Raw genomic sequence first — 21543 nt, 5'->3', positions numbered from 1 at the left:
TTTATACAGCAGGTTCTTATTAGTTATCCATTTAATACATATTCGTGTATATATGTCATTCCCAATCTCCTAATTCATCACACCACCACCGTCCCCCACCACTTTCCCCCCTTGGTGTCCATACATTTGTTCTCTACATCTGTGTCTCAATATTAAAAAAACAAACAATCCAATCAAAAAATGGGCAGAAGGCCTAAACAAACATTTCTCCAAAGAAGACATACAGATGGCCAAGAAGCACATGAAAAGCTTCTCCACATCACTAATTAATAGAGAAATGAAACTCAAAACTACAATGAGGTATCACCTCACACCAGTTAGAATGGGCATCATCAGAAAATCTACAAACAACAAATGCTGGAGAGGGTGTGGAGAAAAGGGAACCTTCATGCACTGTTGGTGGGAATGTAAACTGATACAGCCACTATGGAGAACAGTATGGAGGTTCCTTAAAAAACTAAAAATAGAATTACCATAAGACCCAGCAATCCCGCTACTGGGCATATACCCAAAGAAAACCATAATTCAAAAAGACACATGCACCCCAATGTTCATTGCAGCACTATTTACAATAGCCAGGACATGCAAGCAACCTAAATGCCCATCAACAGACAAATGGATAAAGAAGATGTGGTATATATATACAATGGAATATTAATCAGCCATAAAAAGGAACGAAATTGGGTCATTTGTAGAGATGTGGATGGATCTAGAGACTGTCATACAGAGTGAAGTAAGTCAGAAAGAGAAAAATAAATATCGTATATTAACGCATATATATGGAACCTAGAAAAACGGTACAGATGAACCGATTTGCAGGGCAGAAATAGAGACACAGATGTAAATATATTTATTTTCAACAGTCATCATCCAGTGGTCTTCAACACATTGGAAGAATTTATCTGGAGGTTGGACATGGATTTCAAACTCAGAACAAAACCAAACTCATCATACACCTCCTGTCCTCTGCCCCTTCTTTTGTAATTTCTCTTTCTACAAATATCCCCACAACTCTCCATATCACCAAGTCAGATAATGACTCCTTTCTGTTTACCTATTCTTCTCCTACTCATCCCTGCCACCTCTACTCCCAAGTCAATTTGATTACATTCTTTTGCTTTATATTTCTAAATTGCTACTACTGTTTTTAATAAAGTCCAAATGGAAAGCTCTTTTAGTTCCAGTCTCCCATCTCACCACTCCCTGATCTCAGTGTTAGGCTCCTTTCCATATGAGGTCCTTGGAATTTTCAGTAATACCTTTCTTCAAGTCTACTTCATTTTGCATTTGCTGGGACCAACCTTTCAATCCTACTGTAACAGACAAAAATTTTGTTTTCCTTTACAGTCCCAGTTAAGAGTTACCTCTTCAGCAAAACCTCCTCTGATTCTCTCTAACCTAACTCTCCTACTCTTGAGCTCCAATAGTCCCCATGCTTGCCCTTAACAGGGAGCTTATAGGTTGGTTTTACTAGACTCTGATCTCTTGCAGGCAAGTAGCATCTCATCTCATTATTGTGATTATTACTATGTTTATTCAAATCTAGCATCTTATTCAGCATCTATTACACTCTAGGCAATTGCAGATGGGATTGAATTGAAAAGATTCACATTCTATGAACATGTTTCTCTTTGTTGCTTTTCTTGCATCATTGTTTTTCACATTGGGTATAGGTTTTTCTCTCAGCACTTTTTCCTTTTTTATCTGTACTTTCCCCCTTCCTGTTTTCACTCTCCATACTGCCCCACCACCCCGCATCTCTCATGATATTTATTTATTGAACCAACAGAAAAACTTCCCTTCTTCCTTGTCCTTTTCCAGCTAGCTAACCTTTTCAGAGCTTCCACTACATATCAGACACAGAGCTAGGAGTTTTCATTGATTATCTCTTAAATTTCATAGCAACTCTATGAAGTTCTGTTCTTGGTTTCATATTACAGATGAGGAAAGTGAGGCCTAGAGAAGTTAAATAATTTGTGCAAGGTCATGTTACTGAATTCAAGCTGTACTGCTGGCTGCAAGGTAGGCCAATAAATCAAGAGATGAGGTATTAGGGCAAGGAATAGTGTCTTTATTCAGAAAGCCAGAAGACAGAGAAGATGGAGGACTAGTGTCCCAAGGAACCATCTTCCCCGAGTTAGAATTCAGGCTTCTTTTATACTAAAAGGGGAAGGTGTCTGACTAGTTGTTGCAAACTTCTTGAGGCAGGAATCCTTTGCTATTGCAGCTGTCCATGTAGGTCTAGTCACAATGTTCCTATAAACCTCCAATAAGGCAAATATTATTCTCTGTTCTGTAACTTTTTCTCTCTACCTGAATGGAAAATTGTTATACCTTTAAAGTTCAGAGCCTTGAGAATGGGCAATTCTGTATATTTCAGGCTATGGGCAACATTCTTTTACAAAAGATGCAGAGCCAGCATGACTAAGCACAGGCAACCGAGTACCAAGGTTAGAGTAAAGGGATAGATCCAATATGGAGTCAGGTTTGTTCTTCTGTATTAAGTCACACAGCAAGTAAGTGATAAAAGCCAAGGCAATCTGGGTCCAGAATTAGTCTTAACTACTGTGCTTTGTTACATTAAATAGAATTATGCTACTTAATTTTGTTTAAAGTGATTTATTCTCTCTACCAAACCATAAGGGAATAATGCTGTGGGTAGGTCCCAAAAGGAAATGGAAAAATAATACGGAGAGGATAAATGGGTGAAATTTGAGGAGATTCTGTAAAAGCAATTTGTATCTATCTTAGTTCTGATCTAGTTACCAAGGGAATCTAAATCAAGTACTTCTGACTTAGGTGTTGTTTCACCACGTTAACCTGCAGGCAGTTTGTGCTCTGTGACTTGAAATTCTGCAATAAACGTTCCTCATCCGAAGGCTTCTCATGTGCTCAGTGTGACCTCTCCTGTGGTTAGGTTTCCACACAAACAACACAAGCAGCAGGCAGATGTGAAATATCGCACACACAAGGACCACATGCTTACACAGACCATACTACCCTCTCATATTGCTGGAGCTTGTTGAGCAACTCACTCAACATTACACTATGCTGGATTTCTTCCGCATCCGACTGAGCTGCATCAAAGCACAATACAGCATCTCACTCCAGACCATGTATTAAACACTCCAGCACTGGATCTTTACTGTGTCAGCCGCAAGTGATTCAAGTTAAATCTACTCAAGGATTTCACATTGGATTTTTGCTGGCAAGCTGACATCCCAGATATGTAAGTGCATTATTAAACATAAAATTCACATATTGTTGTACGGAATTTGCAGGAAGAACTCCTGACTGGAAGCAACCTCATTTTGACATCAAAAATCAAGGTCAAGGCTAAGCTGCAAATATAGGTTCTACGAGTGAGTTTCTACGAGTAAGGAAAAAATGGAGTTGCAGTACTTTTGAGTCTTATTACACTATGATTGATGAAGGTCTTAAGCATTGGGATGTTCATCTTCACATCCAAATCTTTGTGTCATATTATTGCAAATAGAAAGTGGAATACTTAAACTTAAGGAATTAAGTCAGAGAAAAGTTGTTTCTTTTATATGTTTCAAATACCAGGCAAATTGTGGTCTGTGTCAGTAGTGACACATTTAAATGTAGTTAACCCTCTGCCCCAAATACATACACTCTTAAGTAGAAAATGTTCATTTTGGTCCCATCTGGTTACAGCTTAAGAAAATGGGGTGGCTTTGATGTTTTCTATGTCTCCAATAATGTAGATGTCATAGCATAGAAGGTTGGGGCCTGATCTAACTTTTTAGTCTTCTAGTTTCAACTAATAAATAAATAATTAAGGTGATAGGATTTAGCAGATGATTTAGCAGGTGAATGAAGCTTCATAAATTAAAAAACAAAACAATAAAGTTGGTGCTGTGGTCTTAAATATTGGACAGGGATTGCTACCATAAATTGCCATAAATATTTTAATATGGAAAATTACAAACCTACAAAAAAAAGAGAAAAGAATATAACAAATCCTAATGTTTTCACCAACACCAAGCTTTGACCATTATCAACTCAGGGACATGCTTGTTGCCTTTATATTTCTATCCACTCCCCTCAGCCCCATAGCGTTATGCTGAAATTTGTTTCCCAGACTATTTCATCTGTAAATACTGCAATTTGTATCACTAAAAGGTACAATTCTAAAACTGGAAGCAATAACAGTATTTCTATAGTTTCAAATACACAGTCAGGTTTCAAATATCCTTTATTGTCACCTAAAATTTTTGCAGTTAGTTTGTTCTAATCAGGAACAGTGAAACTTATTTCATGTGTATTTTAAGACACTCTTTTATTTATACATTGCTTCTTCGTACTTTATTTGTTGAAGAAATTGGATCATTTGTAATGCAGAATTCCCCACAGTCTGGATTTTGCCAAGAATGTGTTGAACACTATTTTTGACTTCATTATTTTTATTTAAAAAAAAAAAAAAACACTTTTGGGTAAAATTCTTTCCTTTCATAAGATTCATCATTTTAGATAATAAAAATTAGAAGATTATTTACCTCAGACTAGGTTTATGTCCTATTTTTCTCTATTGTAAAACATTTTCCTTTATGTTTTTATCTTATGACAAAAGAATATTATGAAAATGAAATGATTTATCAAGTTGTATGAGGGCTTTATAAATAAGTCTTGGTTCCACTGAATGCTATAGCTGTGAAAGAATTTAGGGAGCAGCCTGTTCAGTTGCTTTTTACTGTTGGAAAAACTGAAGCTCACAGAACTCAGGCTAGAATACTTATTTTCAAAGCAAATGGCCTCTTGCTTTATAGAGGCCAAGAGTTCCTCAGAGATGATCAAGTTCCTCAGAGATGCTCCACTTCGTAGGATCAGAGGTTGAGATGTGGGGAGTGTGGGTGGCATATGGAGCATAAGCAGGATCTTCCTTTGGCTCTTCACTGGCATGGCTGACCTCTATTCAGGGATATCCATGGTGCTGCTGCTGAATTTTTAAGCAGTGCAGTTCAATGTAGAATAATGAAATTGGGATTTGAATAATGACTTTGAGCTGAATTCTATACTCTGGCCAATTAACCACCTATACTTTCTGAATTCTACTTTCCTCATTTATATAATGTATGTTGTGTAGTAGACTGTATTCTATCTCAAATATAATCCCTAAGGGAGGATTGTACTTCCCCACTGATATTGACATTGGGCTTGGCCTTGGGACTTTGCTCTGCCCATTCTTGGGAAGGTGAATACATCTCATTCAGAAGTCAAGAATCTGACCAATAGAATATGAGCAGAATTGAGCTGTGTCATTTCTAGGATGTAGTGGTTTACCATATCTCTCTTTTCCTGAAAACTATAGTATCCCAAATAGAGGCTACAGAGCCACAGTTGATTTACAGGACATGCAGAACGAGCAAGAAATCAATGCTGTTTGTGGTAAGTCACTGGTATTTAAGGATTCTTTGTTACTACAGCATAACTCTGCATCCTGCCTGATAAAGATGGTAAGGCATGCTCTATTACCCTTATAGGGTTGTAGTGAAAATCAAATACAGACATGTAATTGGAAGCTTTTAGTCGATGTGAAGCATCTACCTTCTTCGTACCTTATTTCTTGAACATGTATTTTATATCTTTAACTAGAGTGTAAGTACCTCAAGAAAACTTCAAATTATGCTGCATTTTGATAGTTTAGAATTAATGGCCTGAACAACATTTTGTATGCCCAGCATTAAAGTTAGAATTGTATTAAGGGTGTGACTCTGACAAGTATAAGCTCCATGAAATTAAGCAAATCACTTAATTTCTCTGGGCCTCAGTAAAATTGCTATCCTGTCCTGCTTTTGGCAACAAAGGCTATAACTATGTATAAGTATTTGTTAACATCTTAGAACCATATCAGTTTTTTGTTTTGTTTTTCTTTTTAGTTACAGAGGTTTTATTGCATTTTTTCATGCCTGGTAGGCTTCTTTTTCTTTTCTTTAATATCAAAAGAGTTTATTTTTTACACACTTGTTATTTTTTATGTTTAAAAATTCTCAAGAAAAGGTACCCAGAAAGTTAAAACATTTAAAAATTCAAGGTGAAGAGCAGGTAAATTAAAAAGAAAATTTTGAAAATGCATATTAATGCTTATAAAGAAATATTTGATACTGTAATTCTTGATTAGGCAAAAATCAAAATACATAGAATATTAAATACTTTTATAATGCTAAAATATACATCTTCTAGAAGCAGAGAGTTCCTATTCTTACTATCTATTTCACATTCCCTGTTGGTACTTCTGACATTTCGATAAATATCTTCTTAACAAAGTGCTGTTAAAATGTACAAAAAAGTTGAAAGGCAGAACGAGTTTACACTTAAGAAAAGAAAAGGAAAAGAAAAAAAGGGAAAATGTGATGTTTGTTAATTTCATTTCATGTGGCAGCATCAGTATAATGTGTATTTTGAGAATGGTGTTTGAAACTGAGTTTATCTCTAGAGCCAGAGTAAAGCCAGTCTGCAGTGCCGACCACTATTATAGATGTTGGGGAAGCCACAGTGAATAAGACAAATCCTCCATTGCCATGGATCTTACTATTGTGGGGTCAGGGATGGGGAAGGGGATGAGGAGTTGAAAATAAACAAAAACATATGTGATATATGCTGAATTCAGAATATAGGTAATAGAGAACCTGCAAAGGGAGGCTGGGGTGTCTGCTCCAGGAAGGTAACATTGGATCAGAGATGTGAGGCAGTGAAGGACATAGAGAATGAGCCCTTTAGATACATGAGGAAGAGCATTCCATACAAAGGGAATAGCATGTAACATATGGGACAATACTTCTCATACCTGAAGAGTTACAATGAGACCAGATGGCTGGAGCTGTTGAGCAAAAGAAAAGAGTGATGGGACCTAAGTTCAAAGAGGTATCAAGAGATGAGTTACCTGAGATGAGTTCCAGTTGATTGTGTGGACGTGGGATTTTAATCTGATGAACTGGGAAGCTATTGCAGAATTTTGAGCAGAGAAGTGGCATATTTTGACTTAACTTTTGAAGAGATCACTCTGGCTGCTCTATTGAGAATCAATTCCTGAGGGTCATGGGTGGAAGCAGAGAAGTGAGTGAGGTGGCTTGTGCAGTAATTCAGGTGAGAAATCCTTGGACAGGAACGGTTGTGTAGAGGTTCAGGAAAATTGTCAGATTCTGGATATATTTTGAAGGCATAGGAAACAAGATAAGTTGATAATGTAGATGTGGGGTTTAAGAGAATAAGAGGATGATGGCTACAAGGTTTCAGGCCTGAACAGCTAGAAGAAAGGAGTTGCCACCTATAAGGGAAAGGCTACAGGTGGGCAGGTTGGGGGAATGTCCATTGTGTATCTCTAGGGGCTGGAATTTTAAAGTGATGTCCCCCAGGCACTGCATAATGTGTGGTGTGAAGGTTCAATGGCCCTCTTGCTCCATGTAAAATTTTTACTCCTAGTTACTCTGAGCTCTCACTTTTGAGTGACTTTTTCATATGTGACCTTATATACACTTGCTGCATCCCTCCATGCAACAAAAGATCATTGTTCACAGTGCTAAGCCAAACTGAACATTTCTAATTATTAAGCATGCATATTGCTTCCTTAATCAGACTGTAAATATCTCAAAATATGAATTCAAGACTTACAACTCTATCTCTAATTATACATAGAATATTTTTGACCATCTAGTCTTGGCAAATACATGCTTGTGCCAGTTTGGTTTAAACTTGTTTACCTCTGGACAATATCACAGAAGCACAATATGACAGAGCATCCTTCTGATATAACCTATAGGCAAATTATAGTTTGCTTATAGTTTGCCTAACCAACTATAGGGGATGTGGTTCAGGATAATGTTGGTTGATGAGTATTTCAAGCTATGACGCTGCCTTCCCTTTATGCTTCCCTTTTGTCTACTTCCCTACAAGATCCAGTTTGGGGTTAGTACTGGTCTGTAGTTAATAATGATCATCATCATTATTATAATACAGTATAGCAGATGGTAAAAGTATCTGTATCCCAGAGATGCCTGCAAATTCTGAAGTTTGCAGAGAAGTTCCTTTTATTTAGGGAAAAACATATTTAAAGGACATTTTAGATATAAAAGGGTCAGCACTCCAATCATGCTCCAGGTCCAGGCACTTAGTGACTGTTTTTCTATTTCCTTAGTGCACCAATCCTCCAGAAATAGGTATACCTTTCTGGTCACTTCTCAAGTGACTCCTTCCTGGATAGTCCTTTCTTGACAAAACAGTAACTAATGCTGCTCCCCTAATCCCCTGTGTCCCCTATATTATTATTCTCGATAGTGATTATAAAGCCCTGTTGTTACACATTAGTTATTAGTGTTTTATCTTTTCCCTCTCTAGTGTCAAGTCCTTGAGGGCTGGGATTTCATCTGGTTTATGTATTGCTATACACCCAGACACCAGAAAAGTGTTGATGTAAACTAAATATTCATGGAATGAAGAGCTGAATGAAAGGCAAGTTTCAGGCTGTGAAAAGTTGACTAAAAAACTGTAAATTGCTTTCAAGAAAAGTCGGGTCCATGGGTTTTTTGTTTTTGTTTGTTTGTTTGTTGTTTTTAATTGAGGGATGAGCAGGGTGTCTGGAAGTGATTTGAAGGTAACTGATCAATTGCCTTCCTGAGAGCAGCCTAGACTCTTGGGTTCAACTGTCTTTGGGACTGGTGGAAGCAAGAAGGGTTTCCTTCCTTATAGTGCTGGCTTCTCAAACAGGTAAGGAGCTATGCATCCAAGAAATATTTGGTTCATCACTTACACTGACTGCCACTAAGGTCAGCTGAAGTTTCAGTGGTTCTCTGGTAGCCAAGAAGCTCTTGAACCTGAAGTCCTCATCCTCACCCACGTTTCTTTCCTTCATGATATCATTGTTCCCTTTGTTAAGTCTTGGCAAAATTTCCTGAAGATTCTCCCCTAAGGTGGAGCTGAATGGTCATGTGTATCTCCATCTTGAATTCATGTATTAGCTCATAGTACAGGGCAATGGAGGGCTGTACATTATCAGTTTAGTTTGGGTGTGGCCTGAGCCATGCTCTTGGTTCATCTCACTTTAGTTTGGCAAGACTGCAGTCTTCTGTTCCATATCCTTTCTTACTTTCTGTGCATTCTTGGTGAACATAAGTATTCTCTTGTCTTATGATTTTACACATTCTATTCCATGAGTCCTGACACATTTCTCTTCTCTAATTAAGTTCTGTTAAGCTAATGCTCTTTAACAAGAGTGTTAAGCATCAGGGAGCCGGGCTCGGGAATCAGGAACCCTGTTAGTAGATATAGCTATAGACAGCTATTGTTTTTCATGAAATTCCCTATAGTGAAGTGTAATATTTGTTGACAACTACTGGTCTGTTTACCAGTAAATGAAAGGAGAGCTTGTGGTCCCATGTTTTGGACCAAATTAGATTAGTGAGAGCAGTAGCTACATGAAGAATAGTGACAAATTAGACAGGGGTGATCTCAGAGATGCATAGAAAATTATATGTCAGAGAAGGGTTTGGAGTGAAAATCATGGTAATGTATGCATTGGCTAAGGGTCCTCAGATGTATTTACTGGAGGGCTCTAAACTCTTGATCCACAGAAATTAAGGGACTGAATTATGGAGAATGGAAAACTAAGGGACAATCAGGTTGTAATAATAATAAGAAAACAGTTACTACTCCATTTATTACTCTGTGCCAGACACTGCACTGAATACATTTCATGAATTCTTTAATTTCCATGATAACACTATGGAATAAATACCTTACTCAATGTTGCCATCTCCATGTTAACTATGGCAGGCTTGATAGAAACCTGAAGGTTTTTCTCAGTTCAGGTGTTCGGTTATAATTTCCTTGAACTGTACAAAAATGGACATGGTCTTCAGGAATAAGGAAATATCCTTATCAGCTTGCCCAATAGTCAGAACAAAGTCACCTTCCCAATGAGAAAACATTATTACCTTGGCACAAAACAAAGGCTAATACATCCCTCTTTGATCATGTGGAGTCTCATCTGTGCATCTTATTTTTTCATATATACACATAATTTCATTGACGTGAAAGTTGGAAGCAGATCATCCTGGAGTTTCTGGTGTATTTTTAACAATTAAGGATATGTAAAGGGTCTGGCAAAAAAAAAATGTTTTTACTATTTAGATATACTTTCAGAGTTTTCACAACGGATGTTGTATACAATCCAAAAACACATTTAAAACAATGAATATTCAAGTGCATTAGCTTGATTGGACAGAAAACCAATACAAACTGAATAGAACTAAGGCATTTGGGTCTAGAATTTGATCTCTGCTCCCATTTATTTACATTATTTGGCCCATTTCCTTTACCTTCTTCTCAGCCATCCCTCAACTTTTATTTTTCCATTTTGGTATGTTTTTGTACACTTAGTACTGGTTGTTCTCCTTTGATCTTACACTCTTGATTTATTTTACCTCAATTAAACATGCTACCCTAAATCATTTTAGGCCATGCGGGTGACTGAGGAGCTTAGAAATAAAACTCTTCTTCATTCATTAGTCTATGCCCCTATTCAATCAGAAGAAAAGTAGCCTTTCCTTTCACTCTCTTTAGTCCATATTTCTTTCTCTAGTTCAGATCCAAGTGTATGAGAGTCTATGAAATCAGCTGGCTAAGTGGAGAAAAGGTCAGTGAATTTACCAGAGTTGGTATGTCAGCTTTGGAAAAATATATTTCTTAGTTACATTCTCTTTTCTCCAAACCCAAATAGGTCCCCTAATTGAGTAATATCTTGAATCATGCTTGTGTAGGGGTAGATTAAATGACTTCTACATTTATTTTAACATTAACTTTCTAGATTTTAAGATTCTATGATGTTCAGTGATTACTTGCTGTATAGCTAAGCAAAATAAGGTGATTTTTCACTTACAAAAGAGCTCCATAACGGTATTCAGCAATCAATCTTTGATGTGGTGATAGAAGGTACTAGATTCCTTCCATATTGTCACTCCAGCATCCTTTAGGATACTCAACTACTAGGCACGTAAGTAGAAAGTAGGGGAGAGGTGCAGAGATGGTATACATTATTTCCATCCAAAATCTACTATCAAGACTTAATCACATGACACACTTTGATGGATTACTGGGAAACCCAGTCCCTGGATAGGTAGCTGCTTCCTATCAACAATTCTAAACTATAGAAGGGGGATCAAAATCTTTGGACAGTTTCTTTCTGTGCCACATATGAATTATGATTTAATTCATAATTATGAATTATGATAAAATCAATTTATCAAAATTGATTTTTCATAGGGTATAAAGGTAATTAAGGAACAGCAGAAAATTAAAATCAACTCAAATTTTAGTAACCTAAATTCATATTAAAACCATTCCTTAGGAAAAAATAAGGAAAAGATAAAAAATTAACATATAATATTTTCTACAAGATGGAGAAATAAATTTAAATCAGGGAACCATCTTCAAAATTTGTTGCAGACTTTTATTGTAAATTAGGTTGACTATATTCCTTGACATCTGTTTTTTTGAAATTAAAAAAAGTAAATCTCATAATTTTAAATTCAAATGTTGGAAGACTTAAGAAATAATTTAGAGAAAGTTTATACTAAGAAAAGAATGTATTTAAAATTTTATATATCAGGACCTCCAGACTGACCAATGTGGACATATCTCATAGGATAATTTATAAAAATACATCAGGGTAGAGCCCTCAGGATGGGCCTCAGCAAAATAAAGAGGAAGAAAAGATCCATCAGCATTTTAAATGTCAGTGGTAAAGACCTTAAGAGCAGCAATTCATAATTACAGGCATACCTTGTTTTATTGCACAAATATTTGCAATACAGCAAATGTGCTTCACAGATATTTCATTTTTTAAAAATTGAAGGTTTATGGCAATTCTGCTTTGAGCAAGTATATTGGCACCATTTTTTCCAACAGCATTTGCTCATTTTGTGTCTCTGTGTCACATCTTGGTAATTCTTGCAATATTTCAAACTTTTAAATTATTATTATATTGGCTATGGTGGTGTGTGATTACTGATCTTTGATGTTACTACTGTAATATTTTGGGATGCCACAAACTGTGCACATTTCTTTTTTTTTTTTTTTTTTGCGTTACGCGGGCCTCTCACCGCTGCAGCCTCTCCCGCCGCGGAGCACAGGCTCCGCACGCACAGGCCCAGCGGCCACGGCCCACGGGCCCAGCCGCTCCGCGGCACGCGGGATCCCCCCAGACCGGGGCACGAACCCGCGTCCCCTGCATCGGCAGGCGGACCCCCAACCACTGCGCCACCAGGGAAGCCCACTGTGCACATTTAAGATGACAAATAAATGTTTACGTGTGTTCTGACTACTCCACTGACTGGCCATTCCCCATCTCTCTCCCTGTCCTCAGGCCTCCCTATTCCCTGAGACACAGCAATATTGAAATTGGGCCAGTTGATAACCCTACACTGGCTTCCAGTAGTTCAAGTGAAAGTAAGAGTAGCATATCCCTTACTATAAATCAAAAGCTAGAAATTATTAAGCTTAGTGAGGAAGGCATGTTAAAAGCTGATATAAGCAGAGAGCTAGGCCTCTTGTGCTAAACAGTAAAGTTGTGAATGCAAAGGAAAAGTTCTTGAAGGAAATTAAAAGTGCCCCTCCAGTGAACACATGATTGATAAGAAAGTGAAACAGTCCTATTGCTGATCTGGAGAAAGTTTTAATAGTCTGCATAGATCAAAGTAGCAACAACATTTCTTTAAGCCAAAACCTAATCCAGAGCAAGTGCCTAATTCTGTTCAATTTTATGAAGGCTGAGAGAGGTGAGGAAGCTGCAGAAGAAAAGTTTGAAATCTAGAAGAGTTAGGTTCATGAGGGTTAAGGAGAGAAGCTGTCTCCATAAGGTAAATGCAAGATGAAGCAGCAAATGCTGAGGGAGAAGCTGCAGCAAGTTATCCAGAAGATCCAGCTAAGATAGTCAATGAAGGTGGCTACACTAAACAACAACTTGGCAATGTAAACGAAACTGCCTCCTATTGGAAAAGGATGCCATCTAGGACCTCCATAGTTAGAGAGGAGAAGTCAATGCCTGGCTTCAGAGCTTCAAAGAACAGGCAGACTCTCTTGTTAGGGGCTAATGCAGCTGGTGACTTTAAGCTGAAGTCAATGCTCATTTACCATTCTGAAAATCCTAGGGCCCTTAAGAATTATGCTAAAATTACTCTATAAATGGAACAACAAAGCCTATATGATAACACATTTGTTTACAGCTTAAGTTTACTGAATATTTTAAGCCCACTGTTCAGACCTACTGCTCAGAAAAAAAGATTCCTTTCCAAATATTACTGCTCATTGACAATGTACCTAATCACTCAAGAACTCTGATGGAGATATACAATGAGATGAATGTTGTTTTCATGCCTACTACCACAACATCCATTCTGCAACCCATGGGTCAAGGAGTGATTATCTTCAAGTCTTATTATTTAAGACATAAATTTCATAAGGCAATAGCTGCCACAGATGTGATTCCTCCGATGGATCTAGGCAAAGTAGATTGAAAATGTTCCTGAAAGGATTCAAATTCTAGATGTCATTAAGTACATTCATGCTTCATAGGAGAAAGTCAAAATATCAACATTAACAGGAGATTGGAAGAGGCTGATTCCAACTGTCATTGATGACTTTGAGAGGAAGACTTCCATGGAGGAAGTAGCTGCAGATGTGATGTAAATTGCAAAAGAACTAAACTTATAAATGGAGTCTGAAGATGTGACTGAATTTCTGCCATCTCATGACAAAACTTGAATAGATGAGTTGCTTCGTATGAATGAACAGAGAAAAACAATTTTTTTTTGAAATTGTATCTACTCCTGGAGAAGATGCTATGAAGATTGTTGAAATGACAACAAAGGATTTAGAGTATTACATAGTCTTAATTGATAAGGCAATGGCAGGGTTTGAGAAGATTGACTCCAATTTTAAAAGAAGTTCTACTGTGGGTAAAATGCTATAAACAACATTGCACGCTAAAGAGAAATTGTCCGTGAAAGGAAGAGTCAACCAATGCAGCAAATTTCATTGTTGTCTTATTTTAAGAAATTGCCACAGCCATGACAACATTCAGCAACCACCACCCTGGTCAGCCATCAGCCATCAACACTGAGGCAAGACTCTCCACCAGCAAAAACTTATGACTCCCTTAAGACCTGATAGTGGTTTGTATTTTTTTTTGCAATAAACTATTTTTTAATTAAGGTATGTACATTTTTTAGGCACAATGCTATTGTACACTTACTAGACTAGAGTATGGTGTGCACATAAGTTTTATATGCACTGAGAAACCAAAAATATTTATGTGACTTGAATTTAATATTCAATTTACTGTATGGTCTAGAACTGAACCTGCAAAACCTCCAAGGTATTCTTGAGGAACCTGCTAATCTTAGCACTGATCATCAGTTATAATAGTGGAAAAATGTTTTTATTTTGTTTGTTTTCTTAACTGTGTTTGCTTTTAAAGATACTACTGAGGCTTCTCTAAAAATATTTTTAAAAGGACAATATGTTCTTTGAAAGTTAAACTTTGAGACAATACAATGTTTATATTAAAGAAAAAACAATTTAAAGAGATGGTGTAGTTTTCAGCTCTTTAAGACTTACGTGTAACTCAGTCAAATGTATTAAGTTATCTAAAAAAAGAATGTGTTCATCAAAAATGGAGTTGGACAGCCATGGAAGCACAGACAAGGGAATCAAAGAAGCATTGCTTGGCAGGTTCCAGCACAGTAGTGGTAAGAGGGAAGGTGTTGTACTCAGTGAGTCTAATGGGCAACATTCTGTTTCTAGCAGATAAATTTCAATTAAGCCCTTCTAGCCAGGCCAGCTGGCAACTCTAAATCTGACTTCATGCTCAACAAGAAGTGATCTAAGTAAGATTTTCTTTCTGAGTATTTATGAGGACTAGATACACTGATCAGCTCATGTGCTTCTTCCAGGCTTTGAGACAATCATGTTTCTCATTATACAATAATATTTGTTTTCAGCCTTGTAGATCAGTCTTTATTAATGAATCCATTCTTGGTATGCTGAGCAAATAAAATTAATAACCTATAAGTTTGAGGGCCAGATTCTGGCTTGAGATGAACTGATTAAGGTAATGAATGCCCTTTTCATGTAGACTTTCTAGGCGATAGCTTACTTGCTTCCCTCAAGCTTATTAAAATCTCCTCTGTATCACTGCAATGACTAAAACATTCATTTTTTTAATTTTTAAATTTTAGAAGAATCTTAACTATCACTTAATACCAAAATCACTTTACCCAAATGAAAAAAAATGAAGAAAATTTAAAAATTTCAATTAGATAGATCAAGAATGCTAATAACATACATTGCGAACTTTATTCCCCATTCCATTTTAGCCTTTAGGAAAACAAAAATTACCTCTAGGCATTATTTGCCAACAAATATGTTCATGAATATATTTTGTAGGTATGTAAAAGTAGATAGAGGCAAAAACTACAAATTTTGCCAACTTTGGTTCATAAAGACATGTTTCTTTTATTGCCAGTTACCTCGATGTTTCAAATAGACTAAATATTTTAAGCAAAGTTGCTGATTTTTAGCAAAATTATTATTTTAGCAAACACATTCTTGTAGAGGCCCTTGCTGCATCATAATAGAAGCGTCTCTTCTGAGTTGTAACAAGATTTGCTTACAGACATCTCTAGTTGTCAGGGACCTCATATGATTTAGGGACTACTCTGGATTCTGAAGCCCGAGTTCATGTCATGGAGGAGGGAGAAAGCCTGAGCAACCACCGTGTATATTATAAAGTGCCTGCTCTGAGTTGAGAGCTCTCATGTCACCAGAGAGTTTGTGCCCCAGACAGAGCACAGACCTGTGCCCCCAATCCAATTATCCTTATCATTAGTGGGAATCCAACTCCCTCTAACTTTTCATCACTCTTAGTCATCTAGGAGACCCATACAGGTTCCTTTGCCAAGAATGTCAAAGTTTTTATTTTCACGCTGATGGAAATCAAACACAGTCGCTCTCCATTCCATCAAAAACATTGGCGAGGCCAATATGAGAACACTGGTGGTTAAGATACCTCATGGCTCTAATTTCCATGACCTGCATTTTAAAACTCCGCTCAATGTAGGGAATTCACATGCAGTCTGACTATATGGTAAACATAGTGATACAGTCTTTGGTTGGGTGCAAAGAGTCCTGATGCTGCCTTTCTTGTATTGTCTATAAAATTAGCTGCAAGTTGATTTTGGTTCTCAAAATTTACAACATCAAGAATCCATGGTATTTCTTTTCCTTCACAGTTTGAATGAGCTTGTCTACCAGAATTTACTAAGAGGAAGCTTCAGGAGTTGAGGGTTGAGGGAATCATACTTATCATCTGCTGTACTAGACACAGTACATATCTACAGCTGTTTTTATTTCCATGGCTACCCAATGAAGTAGGTGGACTAATCCCCATTTAGGGAAGAGAAGACAGTTTCATAGGGGTCTAAGTGGAAAAGCTAATAAGTAGTCCCAAGGCTTTGTAACTCTGAACCCATATTCCTTCCACATTACAAATTTGAAAATGAACTATTAAGTAATTGTCATAATAATTTTATAGTTCATGATCAAAGATAAGGATTACTATGGTTTAGAATTTCTGATCAGCATGTGATAATGAATTCCAGGGTGAGAAGGAGGCCTAAATAATTGTGCATGTTATAAACCAACATCGGTATGTCTAGAATTACTGGAGAAGGTGAAGATAAATGATCTAAGTGAAGGAGGGTGTTGACATGGATGAAGCTGGTCAAAGGTATGTCCTATTTCAAATGGAGGCATGTTAAGTTTCCAGTGTGAAGAAGATCAATAACATCCGATTTGTGTTTTAGAGAAGATGCTGGAAACCAGCAGACCAATAATTAGCCTACCAAAAGTCAGAGCAAGAAAAAAAATAAGATTCTCAATGAATGACTTATCTGGGGGAAAATGTACTCATTTAGTTAGGTATTTGAAACACTAAAGGAGCTTTCAGTTGCAGCAGTTGGCTAACACTCCCTTTAAAAAAAAATTTTATTTTTAGATAATTATAGTTTCATTAGGTAGTTATAAAGAAATATACAGAGGTACTGTGAACCCTTCACCCAGCTGCTTCTAAGGTTAACACATTGTAAAACTATTAGTAATACACTTCTGAAAGAAAAATATGTCTATCCATGCTTTACGCTGTATATCAAATCTTTTTTGCTTTTTTTTTTTTTCTTGGCTGTGCCACACAGCTTGTGGGATCTTAGCTCCCTGACCAGGCATCGAACCCGGGCTCTCCGCAGAGAAAAGGCAGAGTCTTAACCACTGGACCACCAGGGAATTCCCTGTATACAGAATTGATCATAATTCCAAAGTGATTATAATTTTAAAATAAGCAACAATATTGTAAAACTACTAAGATAAAATAAGTATGTAGTTATAGCCTCTTTAATAAAATTTTGAATGCTACACAAAAAGCAAATACCCTAAAGGAAAAAAACATAGGTTATAATACATATACTTTTGAAAAGTTCTTTATGTTAAAACACAGACAACTAGCGAGCCAAAAACCTATGTGTGATATTTCAGTACTGATCACAGGCAATTCCAAAGGCTTTACCTGACAGGTCTCATGGGGGAAAGTGGCCCTTCACTCACTGGACTTGCTGCACAGACAATGTATTCAGTCTCTGAAGGGAGTTGCAGTTAAGGACTTAGGCCCCCCTGGCTAGTGAAGTTTCTCCTGCACTTTACATTCTGGAAGTAACGTCAATCATCATGCAAAACAAAAACTGAAAATGACATAGATGTTATGGAGGGGAGTTTCTTCAAGTTTTGAGTAGATGTTTCCAAGGTCATGTAATTCCTCTTTAAAGGAATTCTAAAAAAAATTCATAGTAAACTAGTGGAGGACAGGAGGAAAGTACATGCTAGGCATAGGGACAGCATGTGCAAAGTCCTGGTGGTGAGACGGAGCATATGGGGGAGGCCAGTGGAGGCCAGTTGATGTTCTGGAACACAGAAAAGGATAGGGAATAGATTCCAGCAAGTACAAGACGGTACTCAGGAGGTAGGCCGTAGCCACATCTTATAGCTGAAGGGGAAGCAATAGCGCATGTTCAGAAAGGACAGATAATAAAAGTCCCAACCTTTCCCAACAGGTAAAAAATTAGGAATAGTTTGGAGTGACCGTTTGAGACCCTGTATTCCAAAGATCATTAAAGGCTAAAGCAATCAGATCCTTGTGCATTGTCCACAGTGTGTTACAATTCCTTTGCTCTGGATTCCAAATCTGAATGACCAGATCTGGCTAATTTTCTGTATAATCGAGTTTTGAGATGTAGCTTGTTATATAAAAGCAGATCAGTTTAAGTCACTTCCCTACAGAGAATCAATGATTGACTCCCCACTAATCTCAGAGTAAAACTTCTTTTTTTTGGCTTTGCATGTGTGGCCCTAAAGATCTGACCTCTGCTTATTTCTCTTGAATCATCTGCTACCCTCTCTTGACTCCACGCATACCAAGAATTTGATGTTTTCCCAGTGTGCCAGCCTTTCTTTTAGACGGGGCACTGAGATTTTTTTCAGGTGCCTTTCACCCATCCCGTCCCCCTTCTCCTCCTAAGAAATACTTGGCCATCCTTCAGCTTACGTAAATCTACTCTTAAAGGCCCTCCTATAATCCCCTTTCACCTTGACACCAAAGCTATATTTCTATTTCCTTTCTTCACACATTGCATCTTTTTTTTTAAGAAAATATTTGTTTACTACACAATATTTTTCTGTAACAGAATCTCTATTATAATAACAATTGGATAAGTGGAATCATTCAGTGGGCAGATCAGAGAAAGGCATAATAATGCTATTTGACTTTTGCATAATACAATAACTAAATTCTAAATATACCTTTTGTATATTTAGAATTTGTATAGTTAGAATTTTGTTGTAAACCACTGATGCATGCAGATCAACATGGATTTTAAAAGGAAGATTAAACAGGAGAGTTGCTGTAACTGTGTCTTGGTCCCAAAATGATTGGAAACTCTGCCACATTGTATAAATAATTCTACAGTTGGGGGCCTCAGTTTCTACATTTCTAAAATGAGGGAAATGGGTGATGTACTCTTCAAGAACTCAGCTCTCCATTCTGCCATGCTATGTGATATTGGCTATTATTTCTATCTATAAAATTATGGAACTGAATATCGTGAGTTCTAAAGTCTTACTAGAGATTTAACTTGTTTGTTTCAATTATTCCTGAGAATTATCCTCAATTGATGTTGCTTTTGATATTATTTCTTTCCCAAATATATTCTACTCAATAATTGGATTCATATTTCTAATATATTATTAACCAGATTAATTTAAAATTCCTGATATTTACACAATAAAATAATCTCTATCTAACATGGTATATTTCATGCTGTATTTTATCATATATCTTTGTTATATCCTTTGTTGGCTCTTTGAACCCATCTCAATTTCTCTCTTATCCACAGTCCTGCAAATCATTATGGCTTAAATATGGTTTTCAGTTGTTGCTCACTCATAAAAAATCCATTGAAGGCAGGCTTATCTTCGCTTTTATTATGTCCAGTGCTTAACACGGTGATGAGCACATAGTTGGTATGTAGTAGGTTTGTTATGCTTAAACATTCTTCCTCACAGCACTAGGATCTGGGTTTTGAGACTTCCAGGGATGAATGGATTTTGCCGATTACGATATGTATCCTCTTCTCTGAGCCTCTTTGAACCAAAGACAGTGGATTTTCAAAATGGATTCAATATTTTTCAATTTAGAAATAACTTCATCTGAAAACTGTACTGATTTATCTGTGATGTAGTGTAAAGGACACAGACACTCTTGAGTCAGAATATTTGACTTTGTGAGGCTCAGTCTGCTCACCTGTCTAAAGGGAATAAAAATGTCTTCTCAATTGATGTTACTGGTTTTCCAAGGGAATCAGGTGAGGAGGGAGCTAGATGAGAAAGCATTCAAATATTGCAGTGTTGTGAGATAAAAGGGACTAATTTTATTGGCAGTAATATAAGTAGCAGTAACAGTAATAGTAGTAGTAGTAATTATACTATCATTAATTAAGAATCTGGCCCACATAGGGGTGGAGGATATTCTCAGGACTGCCTCACATAGCCAAAAATTTCAGAATTAAGTAAATTTATATCTGTGTGTGTCCATATATATTTGTGTGTGTTTACATACATATATATGTATTTTATATTAAGGGTGTATTTCTATCAATCAGTCATTGCTCCCGTTCTTCATGACTCAAAGTTTGCACTTTTTTTTCATTACATATAAGTTGAGTCATCAAGGCTGAACATAAGCATCGTGTCTTGATGTTTTCAGTTGCAAGAAACTAAACACATTCAAAAAGACTCAAGTGAAAAGTTGCTTATTTAAAGACATCAGCAGATATCCTGTGGATAATCAAGTGTCACAAAGCATTTGGAAATGGTAGGTAGGAACAAAAGTCATTGCTTCAGTCTCTCATTGAAGTACATTTACACTTCTGCTCATTTTCTCATTTCCTTTCTCACAGCCTCTCTTTTTATTGACATCTTTATTGGAGTATAATTGCTTTACAATGGTGTGTTAGTTTCTGCTGTATAACAAAGTGAATCAGCTATACATATACATATATCCGCATATCTCCTTCCTCTGGAGTCTCCCTCCCACCCTCCCTAATCCACCCTTCTAGGTGGACACAAAGCACCAAGCTGATCTCCCTGTGCTATGTGGCTGCTTCCCACTAGCTATCTATTTTACATTCGGTAGTGTATATATGTCCATGCCACTCACTCCCTTCCTCCCAGCTTACCCTTCCCCATCTCCGTGTTCTCAAGTCCATTCTCTAGGTCTGTGTCCTTATTCCTGGCCTGCCCCTAGGTTCTTCAGAATCATTTTTTTTTTTTTTAGATAACATATATATGTGTTAGCATACAGTATTTGTATTTCTCTTTCTGACTTACTTCACTCTGTATGACAGACTCTAGGTCCATCCACCTAACTACAAATAACTCAATTTCATTTCTTTTTATGGTTGAGTAATATTCCATTGTATATATGTGCCACATCTTCTTTATCCATTCATCTGTTGATGGACACTTAGGTTGCTTCCATGTCCTGGCTATTGTAAATAGTGCTGCAGTGAACATTGTGGTACATGACTCTTTTTGAATTATGGTTTTCTCAGGGTATATGCCCAGTAGTGGGATTGCTGGGTTCGATGGTAGTTCTATTTTTAGATTTTAAGGAATCTCCAAACTGTTCTCAAAAGTGGCTGTATCAATTTATATTCCCACCAACAGTGCAAGAGGGATCCTTTTTCTCCACACCCTCTCCATCATTTACTCTTTGTAGATTTTTTGATGATGGCCATTCTGACCAGGGTGAGGTGTTACCTCATTGTAGTTTTTACTTGCATTTCTCTAATGATTAGTGATGTTGAGCATCCTTTCATGTGTTTGTTGGCAATCTGTATATCTTCTTTGGAGAAATGTCTATTTAGA

At 36.9% G+C, this 21543-nt stretch overlaps 1 pseudogene; it reads left to right on the top strand.

Annotated features, from left to right (window-relative positions):
• The window catches only part of LOC137224748 (tigger transposable element-derived protein 1-like), a 95564-nt pseudogene extending 81383 nt beyond the window's left edge, over positions 1-14181 (top strand).
• Positions 14182-21543: the final 7362 nt, after the last annotated feature.

Source organism: Pseudorca crassidens, chromosome 1 (assembly GCF_039906515.1).
Source record: "Pseudorca crassidens isolate mPseCra1 chromosome 1, mPseCra1.hap1, whole genome shotgun sequence".
Lineage (NCBI taxonomy): Eukaryota > Metazoa > Chordata > Mammalia > Artiodactyla > Delphinidae > Pseudorca > Pseudorca crassidens.
This window is presented reverse-complemented; position numbering and strand designations above follow the sequence as displayed.